At 53.3% G+C, this 16,584-nt stretch overlaps 39 non-coding genes across 39 annotated transcripts; 7 read left to right on the top strand and 32 right to left on the bottom strand.

Moving 5' to 3' along the window:
• Positions 1-134: 134 nt before the first annotated feature.
• On the bottom strand, positions 135-216 carry trnas-gcu (transfer RNA serine (anticodon GCU)). The gene has a single exon. It is a non-coding gene; the product is annotated as a tRNA-Ser (tRNA).
• A 148-nt stretch (positions 217-364) lies between these two features.
• On the top strand, positions 365-437 carry trnaa-agc (transfer RNA alanine (anticodon AGC)). The gene has a single exon. It is a non-coding gene; the product is annotated as a tRNA-Ala (tRNA).
• A 527-nt stretch (positions 438-964) lies between these two features.
• On the bottom strand, positions 965-1,046 carry trnal-aag (transfer RNA leucine (anticodon AAG)). Its single transcript has one exon. It is a non-coding gene; the product is annotated as a tRNA-Leu (tRNA).
• A 488-nt stretch (positions 1,047-1,534) lies between these two features.
• Positions 1,535-1,616, bottom strand: trnal-uag (transfer RNA leucine (anticodon UAG)). Its single transcript has one exon. It is a non-coding gene; the product is annotated as a tRNA-Leu (tRNA).
• A 210-nt stretch (positions 1,617-1,826) lies between these two features.
• Positions 1,827-1,898, bottom strand: trnam-cau (transfer RNA methionine (anticodon CAU)). Its single transcript has one exon. It is a non-coding gene; the product is annotated as a tRNA-Met (tRNA).
• Positions 1,899-2,218: 320 nt separating this feature from the next.
• Positions 2,219-2,300, bottom strand: trnas-gcu (transfer RNA serine (anticodon GCU)). The gene has a single exon. It is a non-coding gene; the product is annotated as a tRNA-Ser (tRNA).
• Positions 2,301-2,448: 148 nt separating this feature from the next.
• Positions 2,449-2,521, top strand: trnaa-agc (transfer RNA alanine (anticodon AGC)). The gene has a single exon. It is a non-coding gene; the product is annotated as a tRNA-Ala (tRNA).
• Positions 2,522-3,048: 527 nt separating this feature from the next.
• On the bottom strand, positions 3,049-3,130 carry trnal-aag (transfer RNA leucine (anticodon AAG)). The gene has a single exon. It is a non-coding gene; the product is annotated as a tRNA-Leu (tRNA).
• Positions 3,131-3,618: 488 nt separating this feature from the next.
• Positions 3,619-3,700, bottom strand: trnal-uag (transfer RNA leucine (anticodon UAG)). The gene has a single exon. It is a non-coding gene; the product is annotated as a tRNA-Leu (tRNA).
• A 210-nt stretch (positions 3,701-3,910) lies between these two features.
• trnam-cau (transfer RNA methionine (anticodon CAU)) lies at positions 3,911-3,982 on the bottom strand. The gene has a single exon. It is a non-coding gene; the product is annotated as a tRNA-Met (tRNA).
• Positions 3,983-4,302: 320 nt separating this feature from the next.
• Positions 4,303-4,384, bottom strand: trnas-gcu (transfer RNA serine (anticodon GCU)). Its single transcript has one exon. It is a non-coding gene; the product is annotated as a tRNA-Ser (tRNA).
• A 148-nt stretch (positions 4,385-4,532) lies between these two features.
• Positions 4,533-4,605, top strand: trnaa-agc (transfer RNA alanine (anticodon AGC)). The gene has a single exon. It is a non-coding gene; the product is annotated as a tRNA-Ala (tRNA).
• A 527-nt stretch (positions 4,606-5,132) lies between these two features.
• Positions 5,133-5,214, bottom strand: trnal-aag (transfer RNA leucine (anticodon AAG)). The gene has a single exon. It is a non-coding gene; the product is annotated as a tRNA-Leu (tRNA).
• Positions 5,215-5,702: 488 nt separating this feature from the next.
• trnal-uag (transfer RNA leucine (anticodon UAG)) lies at positions 5,703-5,784 on the bottom strand. Its single transcript has one exon. It is a non-coding gene; the product is annotated as a tRNA-Leu (tRNA).
• A 210-nt stretch (positions 5,785-5,994) lies between these two features.
• trnam-cau (transfer RNA methionine (anticodon CAU)) lies at positions 5,995-6,066 on the bottom strand. The gene has a single exon. It is a non-coding gene; the product is annotated as a tRNA-Met (tRNA).
• Positions 6,067-6,386: 320 nt separating this feature from the next.
• On the bottom strand, positions 6,387-6,468 carry trnas-gcu (transfer RNA serine (anticodon GCU)). Its single transcript has one exon. It is a non-coding gene; the product is annotated as a tRNA-Ser (tRNA).
• A 148-nt stretch (positions 6,469-6,616) lies between these two features.
• On the top strand, positions 6,617-6,689 carry trnaa-agc (transfer RNA alanine (anticodon AGC)). Its single transcript has one exon. It is a non-coding gene; the product is annotated as a tRNA-Ala (tRNA).
• Positions 6,690-7,216: 527 nt separating this feature from the next.
• On the bottom strand, positions 7,217-7,298 carry trnal-aag (transfer RNA leucine (anticodon AAG)). The gene has a single exon. It is a non-coding gene; the product is annotated as a tRNA-Leu (tRNA).
• A 488-nt stretch (positions 7,299-7,786) lies between these two features.
• On the bottom strand, positions 7,787-7,868 carry trnal-uag (transfer RNA leucine (anticodon UAG)). The gene has a single exon. It is a non-coding gene; the product is annotated as a tRNA-Leu (tRNA).
• A 210-nt stretch (positions 7,869-8,078) lies between these two features.
• On the bottom strand, positions 8,079-8,150 carry trnam-cau (transfer RNA methionine (anticodon CAU)). Its single transcript has one exon. It is a non-coding gene; the product is annotated as a tRNA-Met (tRNA).
• A 320-nt stretch (positions 8,151-8,470) lies between these two features.
• trnas-gcu (transfer RNA serine (anticodon GCU)) lies at positions 8,471-8,552 on the bottom strand. Its single transcript has one exon. It is a non-coding gene; the product is annotated as a tRNA-Ser (tRNA).
• Positions 8,553-8,700: 148 nt separating this feature from the next.
• trnaa-agc (transfer RNA alanine (anticodon AGC)) lies at positions 8,701-8,773 on the top strand. Its single transcript has one exon. It is a non-coding gene; the product is annotated as a tRNA-Ala (tRNA).
• A 526-nt stretch (positions 8,774-9,299) lies between these two features.
• trnal-aag (transfer RNA leucine (anticodon AAG)) lies at positions 9,300-9,381 on the bottom strand. The gene has a single exon. It is a non-coding gene; the product is annotated as a tRNA-Leu (tRNA).
• Positions 9,382-9,862: 481 nt separating this feature from the next.
• trnal-uag (transfer RNA leucine (anticodon UAG)) lies at positions 9,863-9,944 on the bottom strand. Its single transcript has one exon. It is a non-coding gene; the product is annotated as a tRNA-Leu (tRNA).
• Positions 9,945-10,152: 208 nt separating this feature from the next.
• Positions 10,153-10,224, bottom strand: trnam-cau (transfer RNA methionine (anticodon CAU)). Its single transcript has one exon. It is a non-coding gene; the product is annotated as a tRNA-Met (tRNA).
• Positions 10,225-10,544: 320 nt separating this feature from the next.
• On the bottom strand, positions 10,545-10,626 carry trnas-gcu (transfer RNA serine (anticodon GCU)). Its single transcript has one exon. It is a non-coding gene; the product is annotated as a tRNA-Ser (tRNA).
• A 759-nt stretch (positions 10,627-11,385) lies between these two features.
• Positions 11,386-11,467, bottom strand: trnal-aag (transfer RNA leucine (anticodon AAG)). The gene has a single exon. It is a non-coding gene; the product is annotated as a tRNA-Leu (tRNA).
• Positions 11,468-11,948: 481 nt separating this feature from the next.
• On the bottom strand, positions 11,949-12,030 carry trnal-uag (transfer RNA leucine (anticodon UAG)). The gene has a single exon. It is a non-coding gene; the product is annotated as a tRNA-Leu (tRNA).
• Positions 12,031-12,238: 208 nt separating this feature from the next.
• trnam-cau (transfer RNA methionine (anticodon CAU)) lies at positions 12,239-12,310 on the bottom strand. Its single transcript has one exon. It is a non-coding gene; the product is annotated as a tRNA-Met (tRNA).
• Positions 12,311-12,630: 320 nt separating this feature from the next.
• trnas-gcu (transfer RNA serine (anticodon GCU)) lies at positions 12,631-12,712 on the bottom strand. The gene has a single exon. It is a non-coding gene; the product is annotated as a tRNA-Ser (tRNA).
• Positions 12,713-12,859: 147 nt separating this feature from the next.
• On the top strand, positions 12,860-12,932 carry trnaa-agc (transfer RNA alanine (anticodon AGC)). Its single transcript has one exon. It is a non-coding gene; the product is annotated as a tRNA-Ala (tRNA).
• A 549-nt stretch (positions 12,933-13,481) lies between these two features.
• trnal-aag (transfer RNA leucine (anticodon AAG)) lies at positions 13,482-13,563 on the bottom strand. The gene has a single exon. It is a non-coding gene; the product is annotated as a tRNA-Leu (tRNA).
• Positions 13,564-14,044: 481 nt separating this feature from the next.
• trnal-uag (transfer RNA leucine (anticodon UAG)) lies at positions 14,045-14,126 on the bottom strand. The gene has a single exon. It is a non-coding gene; the product is annotated as a tRNA-Leu (tRNA).
• Positions 14,127-14,334: 208 nt separating this feature from the next.
• Positions 14,335-14,406, bottom strand: trnam-cau (transfer RNA methionine (anticodon CAU)). The gene has a single exon. It is a non-coding gene; the product is annotated as a tRNA-Met (tRNA).
• Positions 14,407-14,726: 320 nt separating this feature from the next.
• Positions 14,727-14,808, bottom strand: trnas-gcu (transfer RNA serine (anticodon GCU)). Its single transcript has one exon. It is a non-coding gene; the product is annotated as a tRNA-Ser (tRNA).
• A 147-nt stretch (positions 14,809-14,955) lies between these two features.
• On the top strand, positions 14,956-15,028 carry trnaa-agc (transfer RNA alanine (anticodon AGC)). The gene has a single exon. It is a non-coding gene; the product is annotated as a tRNA-Ala (tRNA).
• Positions 15,029-15,567: 539 nt separating this feature from the next.
• trnal-aag (transfer RNA leucine (anticodon AAG)) lies at positions 15,568-15,649 on the bottom strand. The gene has a single exon. It is a non-coding gene; the product is annotated as a tRNA-Leu (tRNA).
• Positions 15,650-16,130: 481 nt separating this feature from the next.
• trnal-uag (transfer RNA leucine (anticodon UAG)) lies at positions 16,131-16,212 on the bottom strand. Its single transcript has one exon. It is a non-coding gene; the product is annotated as a tRNA-Leu (tRNA).
• Positions 16,213-16,420: 208 nt separating this feature from the next.
• Positions 16,421-16,492, bottom strand: trnam-cau (transfer RNA methionine (anticodon CAU)). The gene has a single exon. It is a non-coding gene; the product is annotated as a tRNA-Met (tRNA).
• Between the last annotated feature and the right edge of the window lie 92 nt (positions 16,493-16,584).

The raw sequence follows: 16,584 nt of genomic DNA, 5'->3' as shown, positions 1-16,584 counted from the left end.
TGTTTGGCAAAAGACAGTGCTCCTACAACAGCGCATGAGTGGAAGATTCCACAGGTGGTGCGGATGGGCTCCAGAAAAGCCAGCGGGCATCAAGCACCCAGCGGTTCTGTTGACACGCCAGCATAAAGTCTGCGCGACGAGGATGGGATTCGAACCCACGCGTGCAGAGCACAATGGATTAGCAGTCCATCGCCTTAACCACTCGGCCACCTCGTCAACGAGAGCCTGGCAAATTCAGAGCAACCCAGGTGGGTTTTATTTTTTTTTCTTCTCTTCTCCTCTCTTCTTTTCTCTTCACCACAACACAAGGAAGCTTTAAGCTCACTGGCATTTTGCCACACTGCCTGGACAGCACGTGCACTGTGGGGAATTAGCTCAAATGGTAGAGCGCTCGCTTAGCATGCGAGAGGTAGCGGGATCGATGCCCGCATTCTCCAGGAGACTTGATTTTACTTTGCTTTGCTGCTCTACCAGACAAGAAGGCCTGGTGTGAAGAAACTTGAGACACTGGACGTGGGCTGGATGGACAGAAAGAAATGCTGCGCTTTGAGTCAGCAAATACTTTGTGCTGAGTCACGAGGCTTCCTGAAATGATCTTGCCCACTCAAGCAGTAGAGCACCGTTTGGTCATGCTTCTGAGACAGGTCCTGGGCTTTTTGCGTTCCCCACCGCACTTGGCCCCTGGTTGTGTTGATGTGCCATGGAAACGGGAACCGTCCTGCTGGAGCGGCTGTTTTCCTTGCATTGGGTCGATTCCAAAAGCCAGAGAAAGTCCCAAAGTCACAATTTGTTCAGCCCTAGCATGGTGTGCCCTGTCCCTGACTCTCTCTCCCTCTGCTGTCCTGCCAGACACTGAGGAGCCAAAAGGTTGCGCTGCTGGAGAGAAGCCTGAAACGGTCCAAGTGCTGACCTTTTGAAGAGGGCAAATTTTTTGGACAGGTCATCTCCCAAGGAGAAGGCCTCATGGCAGTGGTGGGATTTGAACCCATGCCTCCTGAGAGACTGGAGCCTTAATCCAGCGCCTTAGACCACTCGGCCACACTACCTTGCGCTGCCAAACTAGGCCTGGGAGGAGTGTGGGGCAGGCTGTCTTGGGAAGTTTCGTCAGTGAGCGGGAACTTGCACCTTGGGTCAACACGGGGGGGTCAAACATTGATTTTGCCCAGGCAAATCATGGAGCAAAAAGCTTATTGGCTTAAGCTTTTCATCAGCTCAGTTTTGACTTGTACTTGCATGAGCCAGGGGAAAAAGTTCACCTCAAGTTCAAAGGTGTTCAACTAGCTTGTGGCACATTTCCCGAGGTTCCAGAGCTTTTCTGACACACTCTGACTGGGGACCAACGGCATGGCTGCAGTGTACGCCTATCACCCCAGTGTCCTTGACTCTGGGATCAAGGGACTTGGCTTTGATTAGCTCTGGTCCAATGAATCTGCTCTCTCTTACTGTAGGTGATATCAGGAGGCACCGCAGTTCTCGGGCCAAGAGTGTACACTGGCAAAGCCAGTGCCCTGTGGAGACAGTTACGGCGGTCAAATGGCAGTGGTGGGATTTGAACCCACGCCTCCTGAGAGACTGGAGCCTAAATCCAGCGCCTTAGACCACTCGGCCACACTACCCTCCTGCGTGAAGGGGGACTGTTGCGCAGAGTATCTTGAGATGTTTCACTGCTGAGCAGGAGGTTGCAAGTAGCCGCAGAGGTTGCAAGTAGCTGCACTCAAAGTTCATTCAGCTGAAGCACCGTATGGCCTGTCATGTGCAAAACACAATTGACGGGGTCTGACTCAAAGGACACGGCCCGGAGCCAAAGTGGAGGCTGCCCACTCAGATAGCAGAGGATGGTTTCGATCCATCGACCTCTGGGTTATGGGCCCAGCACGCTTCCGCTGCGCCACTCTGCTCTGCTCTCTAGAGGCTCTGGGCCACCCGCCTTGGTGCTGCTGTGTGATTTTCTCTTTTTCACTGGGAAGGGGAAGATCAAAAGAGGCCTACAAACAGACTGGTGCGGTAGAGTGCAAGGAACACAGCGGCCCCCATTTCTGACCTGCTTCAGCTCCTGTTAACTTGCAAAGAAGAGGCTGGCCGGTTGTTTGGCAAAAGACAGTGCTCCTACAACAGCGCATGAGTGGAAGATTCCACAGGTGGTGCGGATGGGCTCCAGAAAAGCCAGCGGGCATCAAGCACCCAGCGGTTCTGTTGACACGCCAGCATAAAGTCTGCGCGACGAGGATGGGATTCGAACCCACGCGTGCAGAGCACAATGGATTAGCAGTCCATCGCCTTAACCACTCGGCCACCTCGTCAACGAGAGCCTGGCAAATTCAGAGCAACCCAGGTGGGTTTTATTTTTTTTTCTTCTCTTCTCCTCTCTTCTTTTCTCTTCACCACAACACAAGGAAGCTTTAAGCTCACTGGCATTTTGCCACACTGCCTGGACAGCACGTGCACTGTGGGGAATTAGCTCAAATGGTAGAGCGCTCGCTTAGCATGCGAGAGGTAGCGGGATCGATGCCCGCATTCTCCAGGAGACTTGATTTTACTTTGCTTTGCTGCTCTACCAGACAAGAAGGCCTGGTGTGAAGAAACTTGAGACACTGGACGTGGGCTGGATGGACAGAAAGAAATGCTGCGCTTTGAGTCAGCAAATACTTTGTGCTGAGTCACGAGGCTTCCTGAAATGATCTTGCCCACTCAAGCAGTAGAGCACCGTTTGGTCATGCTTCTGAGACAGGTCCTGGGCTTTTTGCGTTCCCCACCGCACTTGGCCCCTGGTTGTGTTGATGTGCCATGGAAACGGGAACCGTCCTGCTGGAGCGGCTGTTTTCCTTGCATTGGGTCGATTCCAAAAGCCAGAGAAAGTCCCAAAGTCACAATTTGTTCAGCCCTAGCATGGTGTGCCCTGTCCCTGACTCTCTCTCCCTCTGCTGTCCTGCCAGACACTGAGGAGCCAAAAGGTTGCGCTGCTGGAGAGAAGCCTGAAACGGTCCAAGTGCTGACCTTTTGAAGAGGGCAAATTTTTTGGACAGGTCATCTCCCAAGGAGAAGGCCTCATGGCAGTGGTGGGATTTGAACCCACGCCTCCTGAGAGACTGGAGCCTTAATCCAGCGCCTTAGACCACTCGGCCACACTACCTTGCGCTGCCAAACTAGGCCTGGGAGGAGTGTGGGGCAGGCTGTCTTGGGAAGTTTCGTCAGTGAGCGGGAACTTGCACCTTGGGTCAACACGGGGGGGTCAAACATTGATTTTGCCCAGGCAAATCATGGAGCAAAAAGCTTATTGGCTTAAGCTTTTCATCAGCTCAGTTTTGACTTGTACTTGCATGAGCCAGGGGAAAAAGTTCACCTCAAGTTCAAAGGTGTTCAACTAGCTTGTGGCACATTTCCCGAGGTTCCAGAGCTTTTCTGACACACTCTGACTGGGGACCAACGGCATGGCTGCAGTGTACGCCTATCACCCCAGTGTCCTTGACTCTGGGATCAAGGGACTTGGCTTTGATTAGCTCTGGTCCAATGAATCTGCTCTCTCTTACTGTAGGTGATATCAGGAGGCACCGCAGTTCTCGGGCCAAGAGTGTACACTGGCAAAGCCAGTGCCCTGTGGAGACAGTTACGGCGGTCAAATGGCAGTGGTGGGATTTGAACCCACGCCTCCTGAGAGACTGGAGCCTAAATCCAGCGCCTTAGACCACTCGGCCACACTACCCTCCTGCGTGAAGGGGGACTGTTGCGCAGAGTATCTTGAGATGTTTCACTGCTGAGCAGGAGGTTGCAAGTAGCCGCAGAGGTTGCAAGTAGCTGCACTCAAAGTTCATTCAGCTGAAGCACCGTATGGCCTGTCATGTGCAAAACACAATTGACGGGGTCTGACTCAAAGGACACGGCCCGGAGCCAAAGTGGAGGCTGCCCACTCAGATAGCAGAGGATGGTTTCGATCCATCGACCTCTGGGTTATGGGCCCAGCACGCTTCCGCTGCGCCACTCTGCTCTGCTCTCTAGAGGCTCTGGGCCACCCGCCTTGGTGCTGCTGTGTGATTTTCTCTTTTTCACTGGGAAGGGGAAGATCAAAAGAGGCCTACAAACAGACTGGTGCGGTAGAGTGCAAGGAACACAGCGGCCCCCATTTCTGACCTGCTTCAGCTCCTGTTAACTTGCAAAGAAGAGGCTGGCCGGTTGTTTGGCAAAAGACAGTGCTCCTACAACAGCGCATGAGTGGAAGATTCCACAGGTGGTGCGGATGGGCTCCAGAAAAGCCAGCGGGCATCAAGCACCCAGCGGTTCTGTTGACACGCCAGCATAAAGTCTGCGCGACGAGGATGGGATTCGAACCCACGCGTGCAGAGCACAATGGATTAGCAGTCCATCGCCTTAACCACTCGGCCACCTCGTCAACGAGAGCCTGGCAAATTCAGAGCAACCCAGGTGGGTTTTATTTTTTTTTCTTCTCTTCTCCTCTCTTCTTTTCTCTTCACCACAACACAAGGAAGCTTTAAGCTCACTGGCATTTTGCCACACTGCCTGGACAGCACGTGCACTGTGGGGAATTAGCTCAAATGGTAGAGCGCTCGCTTAGCATGCGAGAGGTAGCGGGATCGATGCCCGCATTCTCCAGGAGACTTGATTTTACTTTGCTTTGCTGCTCTACCAGACAAGAAGGCCTGGTGTGAAGAAACTTGAGACACTGGACGTGGGCTGGATGGACAGAAAGAAATGCTGCGCTTTGAGTCAGCAAATACTTTGTGCTGAGTCACGAGGCTTCCTGAAATGATCTTGCCCACTCAAGCAGTAGAGCACCGTTTGGTCATGCTTCTGAGACAGGTCCTGGGCTTTTTGCGTTCCCCACCGCACTTGGCCCCTGGTTGTGTTGATGTGCCATGGAAACGGGAACCGTCCTGCTGGAGCGGCTGTTTTCCTTGCATTGGGTCGATTCCAAAAGCCAGAGAAAGTCCCAAAGTCACAATTTGTTCAGCCCTAGCATGGTGTGCCCTGTCCCTGACTCTCTCTCCCTCTGCTGTCCTGCCAGACACTGAGGAGCCAAAAGGTTGCGCTGCTGGAGAGAAGCCTGAAACGGTCCAAGTGCTGACCTTTTGAAGAGGGCAAATTTTTTGGACAGGTCATCTCCCAAGGAGAAGGCCTCATGGCAGTGGTGGGATTTGAACCCACGCCTCCTGAGAGACTGGAGCCTTAATCCAGCGCCTTAGACCACTCGGCCACACTACCTTGCGCTGCCAAACTAGGCCTGGGAGGAGTGTGGGGCAGGCTGTCTTGGGAAGTTTCGTCAGTGAGCGGGAACTTGCACCTTGGGTCAACACGGGGGGGTCAAACATTGATTTTGCCCAGGCAAATCATGGAGCAAAAAGCTTATTGGCTTAAGCTTTTCATCAGCTCAGTTTTGACTTGTACTTGCATGAGCCAGGGGAAAAAGTTCACCTCAAGTTCAAAGGTGTTCAACTAGCTTGTGGCACATTTCCCGAGGTTCCAGAGCTTTTCTGACACACTCTGACTGGGGACCAACGGCATGGCTGCAGTGTACGCCTATCACCCCAGTGTCCTTGACTCTGGGATCAAGGGACTTGGCTTTGATTAGCTCTGGTCCAATGAATCTGCTCTCTCTTACTGTAGGTGATATCAGGAGGCACCGCAGTTCTCGGGCCAAGAGTGTACACTGGCAAAGCCAGTGCCCTGTGGAGACAGTTAGGGCGGTCAAATGGCAGTGGTGGGATTTGAACCCACGCCTCCTGAGAGACTGGAGCCTAAATCCAGCGCCTTAGACCACTCGGCCACACTACCCTCCTGCGTGAAGGGGGACTGTTGCGCAGAGTATCTTGAGATGTTTCACTGCTGAGCAGGAGGTTGCAAGTAGCCGCAGAGGTTGCAAGTAGCTGCACTCAAAGTTCATTCAGCTGAAGCACCGTATGGCCTGTCATGTGCAAAACACAATTGACGGGGTCTGACTCAAAGGACACGGCCCGGAGCCAAAGTGGAGGCTGCCCACTCAGATAGCAGAGGATGGTTTCGATCCATCGACCTCTGGGTTATGGGCCCAGCACGCTTCCGCTGCGCCACTCTGCTCTGCTCTCTAGAGGCTCTGGGCCACCCGCCTTGGTGCTGCTGTGTGATTTTCTCTTTTTCACTGGGAAGGGGAAGATCAAAAGAGGCCTACAAACAGACTGGTGCGGTAGAGTGCAAGGAACACAGCGGCCCCCATTTCTGACCTGCTTCAGCTCCTGTTAACTTGCAAAGAAGAGGCTGGCCGGTTGTTTGGCAAAAGACAGTGCTCCTACAACAGCGCATGAGTGGAAGATTCCACAGGTGGTGCGGATGGGCTCCAGAAAAGCCAGCGGGCATCAAGCACCCAGCGGTTCTGTTGACACGCCAGCATAAAGTCTGCGCGACGAGGATGGGATTCGAACCCACGCGTGCAGAGCACAATGGATTAGCAGTCCATCGCCTTAACCACTCGGCCACCTCGTCAACGAGAGCCTGGCAAATTCAGAGCAACCCAGGTGGGTTTTATTTTTTTTTCTTCTCTTCTCCTCTCTTCTTTTCTCTTCACCACAACACAAGGAAGCTTTAAGCTCACTGGCATTTTGCCACACTGCCTGGACAGCACGTGCACTGTGGGGAATTAGCTCAAATGGTAGAGCGCTCGCTTAGCATGCGAGAGGTAGCGGGATCGATGCCCGCATTCTCCAGGAGACTTGATTTTACTTTGCTTTGCTGCTCTACCAGACAAGAAGGCCTGGTGTGAAGAAACTTGAGACACTGGACGTGGGCTGGATGGACAGAAAGAAATGCTGCGCTTTGAGTCAGCAAATACTTTGTGCTGAGTCACGAGGCTTCCTGAAATGATCTTGCCCACTCAAGCAGTAGAGCACCGTTTGGTCATGCTTCTGAGACAGGTCCTGGGCTTTTTGCGTTCCCCACCGCACTTGGCCCCTGGTTGTGTTGATGTGCCATGGAAACGGGAACCGTCCTGCTGGAGCGGCTGTTTTCCTTGCATTGGGTCGATTCCAAAAGCCAGAGAAAGTCCCAAAGTCACAATTTGTTCAGCCCTAGCATGGTGTGCCCTGTCCCTGACTCTCTCTCCCTCTGCTGTCCTGCCAGACACTGAGGAGCCAAAAGGTTGCGCTGCTGGAGAGAAGCCTGAAACGGTCCAAGTGCTGACCTTTTGAAGAGGGCAAATTTTTTGGACAGGTCATCTCCCAAGGAGAAGGCCTCATGGCAGTGGTGGGATTTGAACCCACGCCTCCTGAGAGACTGGAGCCTTAATCCAGCGCCTTAGACCACTCGGCCACACTACCTTGCGCTGCCAAACTAGGCCTGGGAGGAGTGTGGGGCAGGCTGTCTTGGGAAGTTTCGTCAGTGAGCGGGAACTTGCACCTTGGGTCAACACGGGGGGGTCAAACATTGATTTTGCCCAGGCAAATCATGGAGCAAAAAGCTTATTGGCTTAAGCTTTTCATCAGCTCAGTTTTGACTTGTACTTGCATGAGCCAGGGGAAAAAGTTCACCTCAAGTTCAAAGGTGTTCAACTAGCTTGTGGCACATTTCCCGAGGTTCCAGAGCTTTTCTGACACACTCTGACTGGGGACCAACGGCATGGCTGCAGTGTACGCCTATCACCCCAGTGTCCTTGACTCTGGGATCAAGGGACTTGGCTTTGATTAGCTCTGGTCCAATGAATCTGCTCTCTCTTACTGTAGGTGATATCAGGAGGCACCGCAGTTCTCGGGCCAAGAGTGTACACTGGCAAAGCCAGTGCCCTGTGGAGACAGTTACGGCGGTCAAATGGCAGTGGTGGGATTTGAACCCACGCCTCCTGAGAGACTGGAGCCTAAATCCAGCGCCTTAGACCACTCGGCCACACTACCCTCCTGCGTGAAGGGGGACTGTTGCGCAGAGTATCTTGAGATGTTTCACTGCTGAGCAGGAGGTTGCAAGTAGCCGCAGAGGTTGCAAGTAGCTGCACTCAAAGTTCATTCAGCTGAAGCACCGTATGGCCTGTCATGTGCAAAACACAATTGACGGGGTCTGACTCAAAGGACACGGCCCGGAGCCAAAGTGGAGGCTGCCCACTCAGATAGCAGAGGATGGTTTCGATCCATCGACCTCTGGGTTATGGGCCCAGCACGCTTCCGCTGCGCCACTCTGCTCTGCTCTCTAGAGGCTCTGGGCCACCCGCCTTGGTGCTGCTGTGTGATTTTCTCTTTTTCACTGGGAAGGGGAAGATCAAAAGAGGCCTACAAACAGACTGGTGCGGTAGAGTGCAAGGAACACAGCGGCCCCCATTTCTGACCTGCTTCAGCTCCTGTTAACTTGCAAAGAAGAGGCTGGCCGGTTGTTTGGCAAAAGACAGTGCTCCTACAACAGCGCATGAGTGGAAGATTCCACAGGTGGTGCGGATGGGCTCCAGAAAAGCCAGCGGGCATCAAGCACCCAGCGGTTCTGTTGACACGCCAGCATAAAGTCTGTGCGACGAGGATGGGATTCGAACCCACGCGTGCAGAGCACAATGGATTAGCAGTCCATCGCCTTAACCACTCGGCCACCTCGTCAACGAGAGCCTGGCAAATTCAGAGCAACCCAGGTGGGTTTTATTTTTTTTTCTTCTCTTCTCCTCTCTTCTTTTCTCTTCACCACAACACAAGGAAGCTTTAAGCTCACTGGCATTTTGCCACACTGCCTGGACAGCACATGCACTGTGGGGAATTAGCTCAAATGGTAGAGCGCTCGCTTAGCATGCGAGAGGTAGCGGGATCGATGCCCGCATTCTCCAGGAGACTTGATTTTACTTTGCTTTGCTGCTCTACCAGACAAGAAGGCCTGGTGTGAAGAAACTTGAGACACTGGACGTGGGCTGGATGGACAGAAAGAAATGCTGCGCTTTGAGTCAGCAAATACTTTGTGCTGAGTCACGAGGCTTCCTGAAATGATCTTGCCCACTCAAGCAGTAGAGCACCGTTTGGTCATGCTTCTGAGACAGGTCCTGGGCTTTTTGCGTTCCCCACCGCACTTGGCCCCTGGTTGTGTTGATGTGCCATGGAAACGGGAACCGTCCTGCTGGAGCGGCTGTTTTCCTTGCATTGGGTCGATTCCAAAAGCCAGAAAAAGTCCCAAAGTCACAATTTGTTCAGCCCTAGCATGGTGTGCCCTGTCCCTGACTCTCTCTCCCTCTGCTGTCCTGCCAGACACTGAGGAGCCAAAAGGTTGCGCTGCTGGAGAGAAGCCTGAAACGGTCCAAGTGCTGACCTTTTGAAGAGGGCAAATTTTTGGACAGGTCATCTCCCAAGGAGAAGGCCTCATGGCAGTGGTGGGATTTGAACCCACGCCTCCTGAGAGACTGGAGCCTTAATCCAGCGCCTTAGACCACTCGGCCACACTACCTTGCGCCGCCAAACTAGGCCTGGGAGGAGTGTGGGGCAGGCTGTCTTGGGAAGTTTCATCAGTGAGCGGGAACTTGGAGCTTGGGTCAACACGGGGGGGTCAAACATTGATTTTGCCCAGGCAAATCATGGAGCAAAAAGCTTATTGGCTTAAGCTTTTCATCAGCTCAGTTTTGACTTGTACTTGCATGAGCCAGGGGAAAAAGTTCACCGCAAGTTGTTCAACTAGCTTGTGGCACATTTCCCGAGGTTCCAGAGCTTTTGTGACACACTCTGACTGGGGACCATCGGCATGGCTGCAGTGTACACCAATCACCCCAGTGTCCTTGACTCTGGGATCAAGGGACTTGGCTTCGATTAGCTCTTGTCCAATGAATCTGCTCTCTCTTACTGTAGGTGATATCAGGAGGCACCGCAGTTCTCGGGCCAAGAGTGTACACTGGCAAAGCCAGTGCCCTGTGGAGACAGTTAGGGCGGTCAAATGGCAGTGGTGGGATTTGAACCCACGCCTCCTGAGAGACTGGAGCCTAAATCCAGCGCCTTAGACCACTCGGCCACACTACCCTCCTGCGTGCAGGGGGACTGTTGCGCAGAGTATCTTGAGATGTTTCACTGCTGAGCAGGAGGTTGCAAGTAGCGGCAGAGGTTGCAAGTAGCTGCAATCAAAGTTCATTCAGCTGAAGCACCGTTGCCTGTCATGTGCAAAACACAATTGACGGGGTCTGACTCAAAGGACACGGCACGGAGCCAAAGTGGAGGCTGCCCACTCAGATAGCAGAGGATGGTTTCGATCCATCGACCTCTGGGTTATGGGCCCAGCACGCTTCCGCTGCGCCACTCTGCTCTGCTCTCTAGAGGCTCTGGGCCACCCGCCTTGCTGCTGCTGTGTGATTTTCTTTTTTTCACTGAGAAGGGGAAGATCAAAAGAGGGCTACAAACAGACTGGTGCGGTAGAGCTCAAGGAACACAGCGGCCCCCATTTCTGACCTGCCTTAGCTCCTTTTAACTTGCAAAGTAGAGGCTGGCCGGTTGTTTGGCAGAAGACAGTGCTCCTACAACAGCGCACGAGTGGAAGATTCCACAGGTGGTGCGGATGGGCTCCAGAAAAGCCAGCGGGCATCAAGCACCCAGCTCTTCTGTTGACACGCCAGCATAAAGTCTGCACGACGAGGATGGGATTCGAACCCACGCGTGCAGAGCACAATGGATTAGCAGTCCATCGCCTTAACCACTCGGCCACCTCGTCAACGAGGGCCCTGCAAATTCAGAGCAACGCACGTGGCTTTTATTTTTTCTTTTCTCTTCTCCTCTCTTCTTTTCTCTTCACCACAACACAAGGAAGCTTGAAGCTCACTGGCATTTTGCCACACTGCCTGGACAGCACATGCACTGTGGGGAATTAGCTCAAATGGTAGAGCGCTCGCTTAGCTTGCGAGAGGTAGCGGGATCGATGCCCGCATTCTCCAGGAGACTTGATTTTACTTTGCTTTGCTGCCCTACCAGACAAGAAGGCCTGGTGTGAAGAAACTTGAGACACTGGACGTGGGCTGGATGGACAGAAAGAAATGCTGCGCTTTGAGTCAGCAAATACTTTGTGCTGAGTCACGAGGCTTCCTGAAATGATCTTGCCCACTCAAGCAGTAGAGCACCGTTTGGTCATGCTTCTGAGACAGGTCCTGGGCTTTTCGCGTTCCCCACCGCACTTGGCCCCTGGTTGTGTTGATGTGCCATGGAAACGGGAATCCGTCCTGCTGGAGCGGCTGTTTTCCCTGCATTGGGTCGATTCCAGAGGCCAGAGAAAGTCCCAAAAAGGTGGCAGCAGTCACAATTTGATCAGCCCTAGCATGGTGTGCCCTGTCCCTGACTCTCTCTCCCTCTGCTGTCCTGCCAGACACTGAGGAGCCAAAAGGTGGCGCTGCTGGAGAGAAGCCTGAAACGGTCCAAGTGCTGACCTTTTGAAGAGGGCAAATTTTTGGACAGGTCATCTCCCAAGGAGAAGGCCTCATGGCAGTGGTGGGATTTGAACCGACGCCTCCTGAGAGACTGGAGCCTTAATCCAGCGCCTTAGACCACTCGGCCACACTACCTTGCGCCGCCAAACTAGGCCTGGGAGGAGTGTGGGGCAGGCTGTCTTGGGAAGTTTCATCAGTGAGCGGGAACTTGGAGCTTGGGTCAACACGGGGGGGTCAAACATTGATTTTGCCCAGGCAAATCATGGAGCAAAAAGCTTATTGGCTTAAGCTTTTCATCAGCTCAGTTTTGACTTGTACCTGCATGAGCCAGGGGAAAAAGTTCACCGCAAGTTGTTCAACTAGCTTGTGGCACATTTCCCGAGGTTCCAGAGCTTTTGTGACACACTCTGACTGGGGACAATCGGCATGGCTGCAGTGTACACCAATCACCCCAGTGTCCTTGACTCTGGGATCAAGGGACTTGGCTTCGATTAGCTCTTGTCCAATGAATCTGCTCTCTCTTACTGTAGGTGATATCAGGAGGCACCGCAGTTCTCGGGCCAAGAGTGTACACTGGCAAAGCCAGTGCCCTGTGGAGACAGTTAGGGCGGTCAAATGGCAGTGGTGGGATTTGAACCCACGCCTCCTGAGAGACTGGAGCCTAAATCCAGCGCCTTAGACCACTCGGCCACACTACCCTCCTGCGTGCAGGGGGACTGTTGCGCAGAGTATCTTGAGATGTTTCACTGCTGAGCAGGAGGTTGCAAGTAGCGGCAGAGGTTGCAAGTAGCTGCAATCAAAGTTCATTCAGCTGCAGCACCGTTGCCTGTCATGTGCAAAACACAATTGACGGGGTCTGACTCAAAGGACACGGCACGGAGCCAAAGTGGAGGCTGCCCACTCAGATAGCAGAGGATGGTTTCGATCCATCGACCTCTGGGTTATGGGCCCAGCACGCTTCCGCTGCGCCACTCTGCTCTGCTCTCTAGAGGCTCTGGGCCACCCGCCTTTCTGCTGCTGTGTGATTTTCTTTTTTTCACTGAGAAGGGGAAGATCAAAAGAGGCCTACAAACAGACTGGTGCGGTAGAGCTCAAGGAACACAGCGGCCCCCATTTCTGACCTGCCTTAGCTCCTGTTAACTTGCAAAGTAGAGGCTGGCCGGTTGTTTGGCAGAAGACAGTGCTCCTACAACAGCGCAAGAGTGGAAGATTCCACAGGTGGTGCGGATGGGCTCCAGAAAAGCCAGCGGGCATCAAGCACCCAGCTCTTCTGTTGACACGCCAGCATAAAGTCTGCGCGACGAGGATGGGATTCAAACCCACGCGTGCAGAGCACAATGGATTAGCAGTCCATCGCCTTAACCACTCGGCCACCTCGTCAACGAGGGCCCTGCAAATTCAGAGCAACGCACGTGGCTTTTATTTTTTCTTTTCTCTTCTCCTCTCTTCTTTTCTCTTCACCACAACACAAGGAAGCTTGAAGCTCACTGGCATTTTGCCACACTGCCTGGACAGCACATGCACTGTGGGGAATTAGCTCAAATGGTAGAGCGCTCGCTTAGCATGCGAGAGGTAGCGGGATCGATGCCCGCATTCTCCAGGAGACTTGATTTTACTTTGCTTTGCTTTGCTTTGCTGCCCTACCAGACAAGAAGGCCTGGTGTGAAGAAACTTGAGACACTGGACGTGGGCTGGATGGACAGAAAGAAATGCTGCGCTTTGAGTCAGCAAATACTTTGTGCTGAGTCACGAGGCTTCCTGAAATGATCTTGCCCACTCAAGCAGTAGAGCACCGTTTGGTCATGCTTCTGAGACAGGTCCTGGGCTTTTCGCGTTCCCCACCGCACTTGGCCCCTGGTTGTGTTGATGTGCCATGGAAACGGGAATCCGTCCTGCTGGAGCGGCTGTTTTCCCTGCATTGGGTCGATTCCAGAGGCCAGAGAAAGTCCCAAAAAGGTGGCAGCAGTCACAATTTGATCAGCCCTAGCATGGTGTGCCCTGTCCCTGACTCTCTCTCCCTCTGCTGTCCTGCCAGACACTGAGGAGCCAAAAGGTGGCGCTGCTGGAGAGAAGCCTGAAACGGTCCAAGTGCTGACCTTTTGAAGAGGGCAAATTTTTGGACAGGTCATCTCCCAAGGAGAAGGCCTCATGGCAGTGGTGGGATTTGAACCCACGCCTCCTGAGAGACTGGAGCCTTAATCCAGCGCCTTAGACCACTCGGCCACACTACCTTGCGCCGCCAAACTAGGCCTGGGAGGAGTGTGGGGCAGGCTGTCTTGGGAAGTTTCATCAGTGAGCGGGAACTTGGAGCTTGGGTCAACACGGGGGGGTCAAACATTGATTTTGCCCAGGCAAATCATGGAGCAAAAAGCTTATTGGCTTAAGCTTTTCATCAGCTCAGTTTTGACTTGTACTTGCATGAGCCAGGGGAAAAAGTTCACCGCAAGTTGTTCAACTAGCTTGTGGCACATTTCCCGAGGTTCCAGAGCTTTTGTGACACACTCTGACTGGGGACCATCGGCATGGCTGCAGTGTACACCAATCACCCCAGTGTCCTTGACTCTGGGATCAAGGGACTTGGCTTCGATTAGCTCTTGTCCAATGAATCTGCTCTCTCTTACTGTAGGTGATATCAGGAGGCACCGCAGTTCTCGGGCCAAGAGTGTACACTGGCAAAGCCAGTGCCCTGTGGAGACAGTTAGGGCGGTCAAATGGCAGTGGTGGGATTTGAACCCACGCCTCCTGAGAGACTGGAGCCTAAATCCAGCGCCTTAGACCACTCGGCCACACTACCCTCCTGCGTGCAGGGGGACTGTTGCGCAGAGTATCTTGAGATGTTTCACTGCTGAGCAGGAGGTTGCAAGTAGCGGCAGAGGTTGCAAGTAGCTGCAATCAAAGTTCATTCAGCTGAAGCACCGTTGCCTGTCATGTGCAAAACACAATTGACGGGGTCTGACTCAAAGGACACGGCACGGAGCCAAAGTGGAGGCTGCCCACTCAGATAGCAGAGGATGGTTTCGATCCATCGACCTCTGGGTTATGGGCCCAGCACGCTTCCGCTGCGCCACTCTGCTCTGCTCTCTAGAGGCTCTGGGCCACCCGCCTTGCTGCTGCTGTGTGATTTTCTTTTTTTCACTGAGAAGGGGAAGATCAAAAGAGGCCTACAAACAGACTGGTGCGGTAGAGCTCAAGGAACACAGCGGCCCCCATTTCTGACCTGCCTTAGCTCCTGTTAACTTGCAAAGTAGAGGCTGGCCGGTTGTTTGGCAGAAGACAGTGCTCCTACAACAGCGCACGAGTGGAAGATTCCACAGGTGGTGCGGATGGGCTCCAGAAAAGCCAGCGGGCATCAAGCACCCAGCTCTTCTGTTGACACGCCAGCATAAAGTCTGCACGACGAGGATGGGATTCGAACCCACGCGTGCAGAGCACAATGGATTAGCAGTCCATCGCCTTAACCACTCGGCCACCTCGTCAACGAGGGCCCTGCAAATTCAGAGCAACGCACGTGGCTTTTATTTTTTCTTTTCTCTTCTCCTCTCTTCTTTTCTCTTCACCACAACACAAGGAAGCTTGAAGCTCACTGGCATTTTGCCACACTGCCTGGACAGCACATGCACTGTGGGGAATTAGCTCAAATGGTAGAGCGCTCGCTTAGCATGCGAGAGGTAGCGGGATCGATGCCCGCATTCTCCAGGAGACTTGATTTTACTTTGCTTTGCTGCCCTACCAGACAAGAAGGCCTGGTGTGAAGAAACTTGAGACACTGGACGTGGGCTGGATGGACAGAAAGAAATGCTGCGCTTTGAGTCAGCAAATACTTTGTGCTGAGTCACGAGGCTTCCTGAAATGATCTTGCCCACTCAAGCAGTAGAGCACCGTTTGGTCATGCTTCTGAGACAGGTCCTGGGCTTTTCGCGTTCCCCACCGCACTTGGCCCCTGGTTGTGTTGATGTGCCATGGAAACGGGAATCCGTCCTGCTGGAGCGGCTGTTTTCCCTGCATTGGGTCGATTCCAGAGGCCAGAGAAAGTCCCAAAAAGGTGGCAGCAGTCACAATTTGATCAGCCCTAGCATGGTGTGCCCTGTCCCTGACTCTCTCTCCCTCTGCTGTCCTGCCAGACACTGAGGAGCCAAAAGGTGGCGCTGCTGGAGAGAAGCCTGAAACGGTCCAAGTGCTGACCTTTTGAAGAGGGCAAATTTTTGGACAGGTCATCTCCCAAGGAGAAGGCCTCATGGCAGTGGTGGGATTTGAACCCACGCCTCCTGAGAGACTGGAGCCTTAATCCAGCGCCTTAGACCACTCGGCCACACTACCTTGCGCCGCCAAACTAGGCCTGGGAGGAGTGTGGGGCAGGCTGTCTTGGGAAGTTTCATCAGTGAGCGGGAACTTGGAGCTTGGGTCAACACGGGGGGGTCAAACATTGATTTTGCCCAGGCAAATCATGGAGCAAAAAGCTTATTGGCTTAAGCTTTTCATCAGCTCAGTTTTGACTTGTACTTGCATGAGCCAGGGGAAAAAGTTCACCGTAAGTTGTTCAACTAGCTTGTGGCACATTTCCCGAGGTTCCAGAGCTTTTGTGACACACTCTGACTGGGGACCATCGGCATGGCTGCAGTGTACACCAATCACCCCAGTGTCCTTGACTCTGGGATCAAGGGACTTGGCTTCGATTAGCTCTTGTCCAATGAATCTGCTCTCTCTTACTGTAGGTGATATCAGGAGGCACCGCAGTTCTCGGGCCAAGAGTGTACACTGGCAAAGCCAGTGCCCTGTGGAGACAGTTAGGGCGGTCAAATGGCAGTGGTGGGATTTGAACCCACGCCTCCTGAGAGACTGGAGCCTAAATCCAGCGCCTTAGACCACTCGGCCACACTACCCTCCTGCGTGCAGGGGGACTGTTGCGCAGAGTATCTTGAGATGTTTCACTGCTGAGCAGGAGGTTGCAAGTAGCGGCAGAGGTTGCAAGTAGCTGCAATCAAAGTTCATTCAGCTGAAGCACCGTTGCCTGTCATGTGCAAAACACAATTGACGGGGTCTGACTCAAAGGACACGGCACGGAGCCAAAGTGGAGGCTGCCCACTCAGATAGCAGAGGATGGTTTCGATCCATCGACCTCTGGGTTATGGGCCCAGCACGCTTCCGCTGCGCCACTCTGCTCTGCTCTCTAGAGGCTCTGGGCCACCCGCCTTGCTGCTGCTGTGTGATTTTCTTTTTTTCACTGAGAAGGGGAAGATCAAAAGAGGCCTACA

The sequence above is a fragment of the Halichoeres trimaculatus genome, unplaced genomic scaffold, assembly GCF_033239565.1.
Source record: "Halichoeres trimaculatus isolate MK-OKI-2021-1 unplaced genomic scaffold, fHalTri1.1 fHalTri1_scaffold_7, whole genome shotgun sequence".
Classification (NCBI taxonomy): domain Eukaryota; kingdom Metazoa; phylum Chordata; class Actinopteri; order Labriformes; family Labridae; genus Halichoeres; species Halichoeres trimaculatus.
This window is presented reverse-complemented; position numbering and strand designations above follow the sequence as displayed.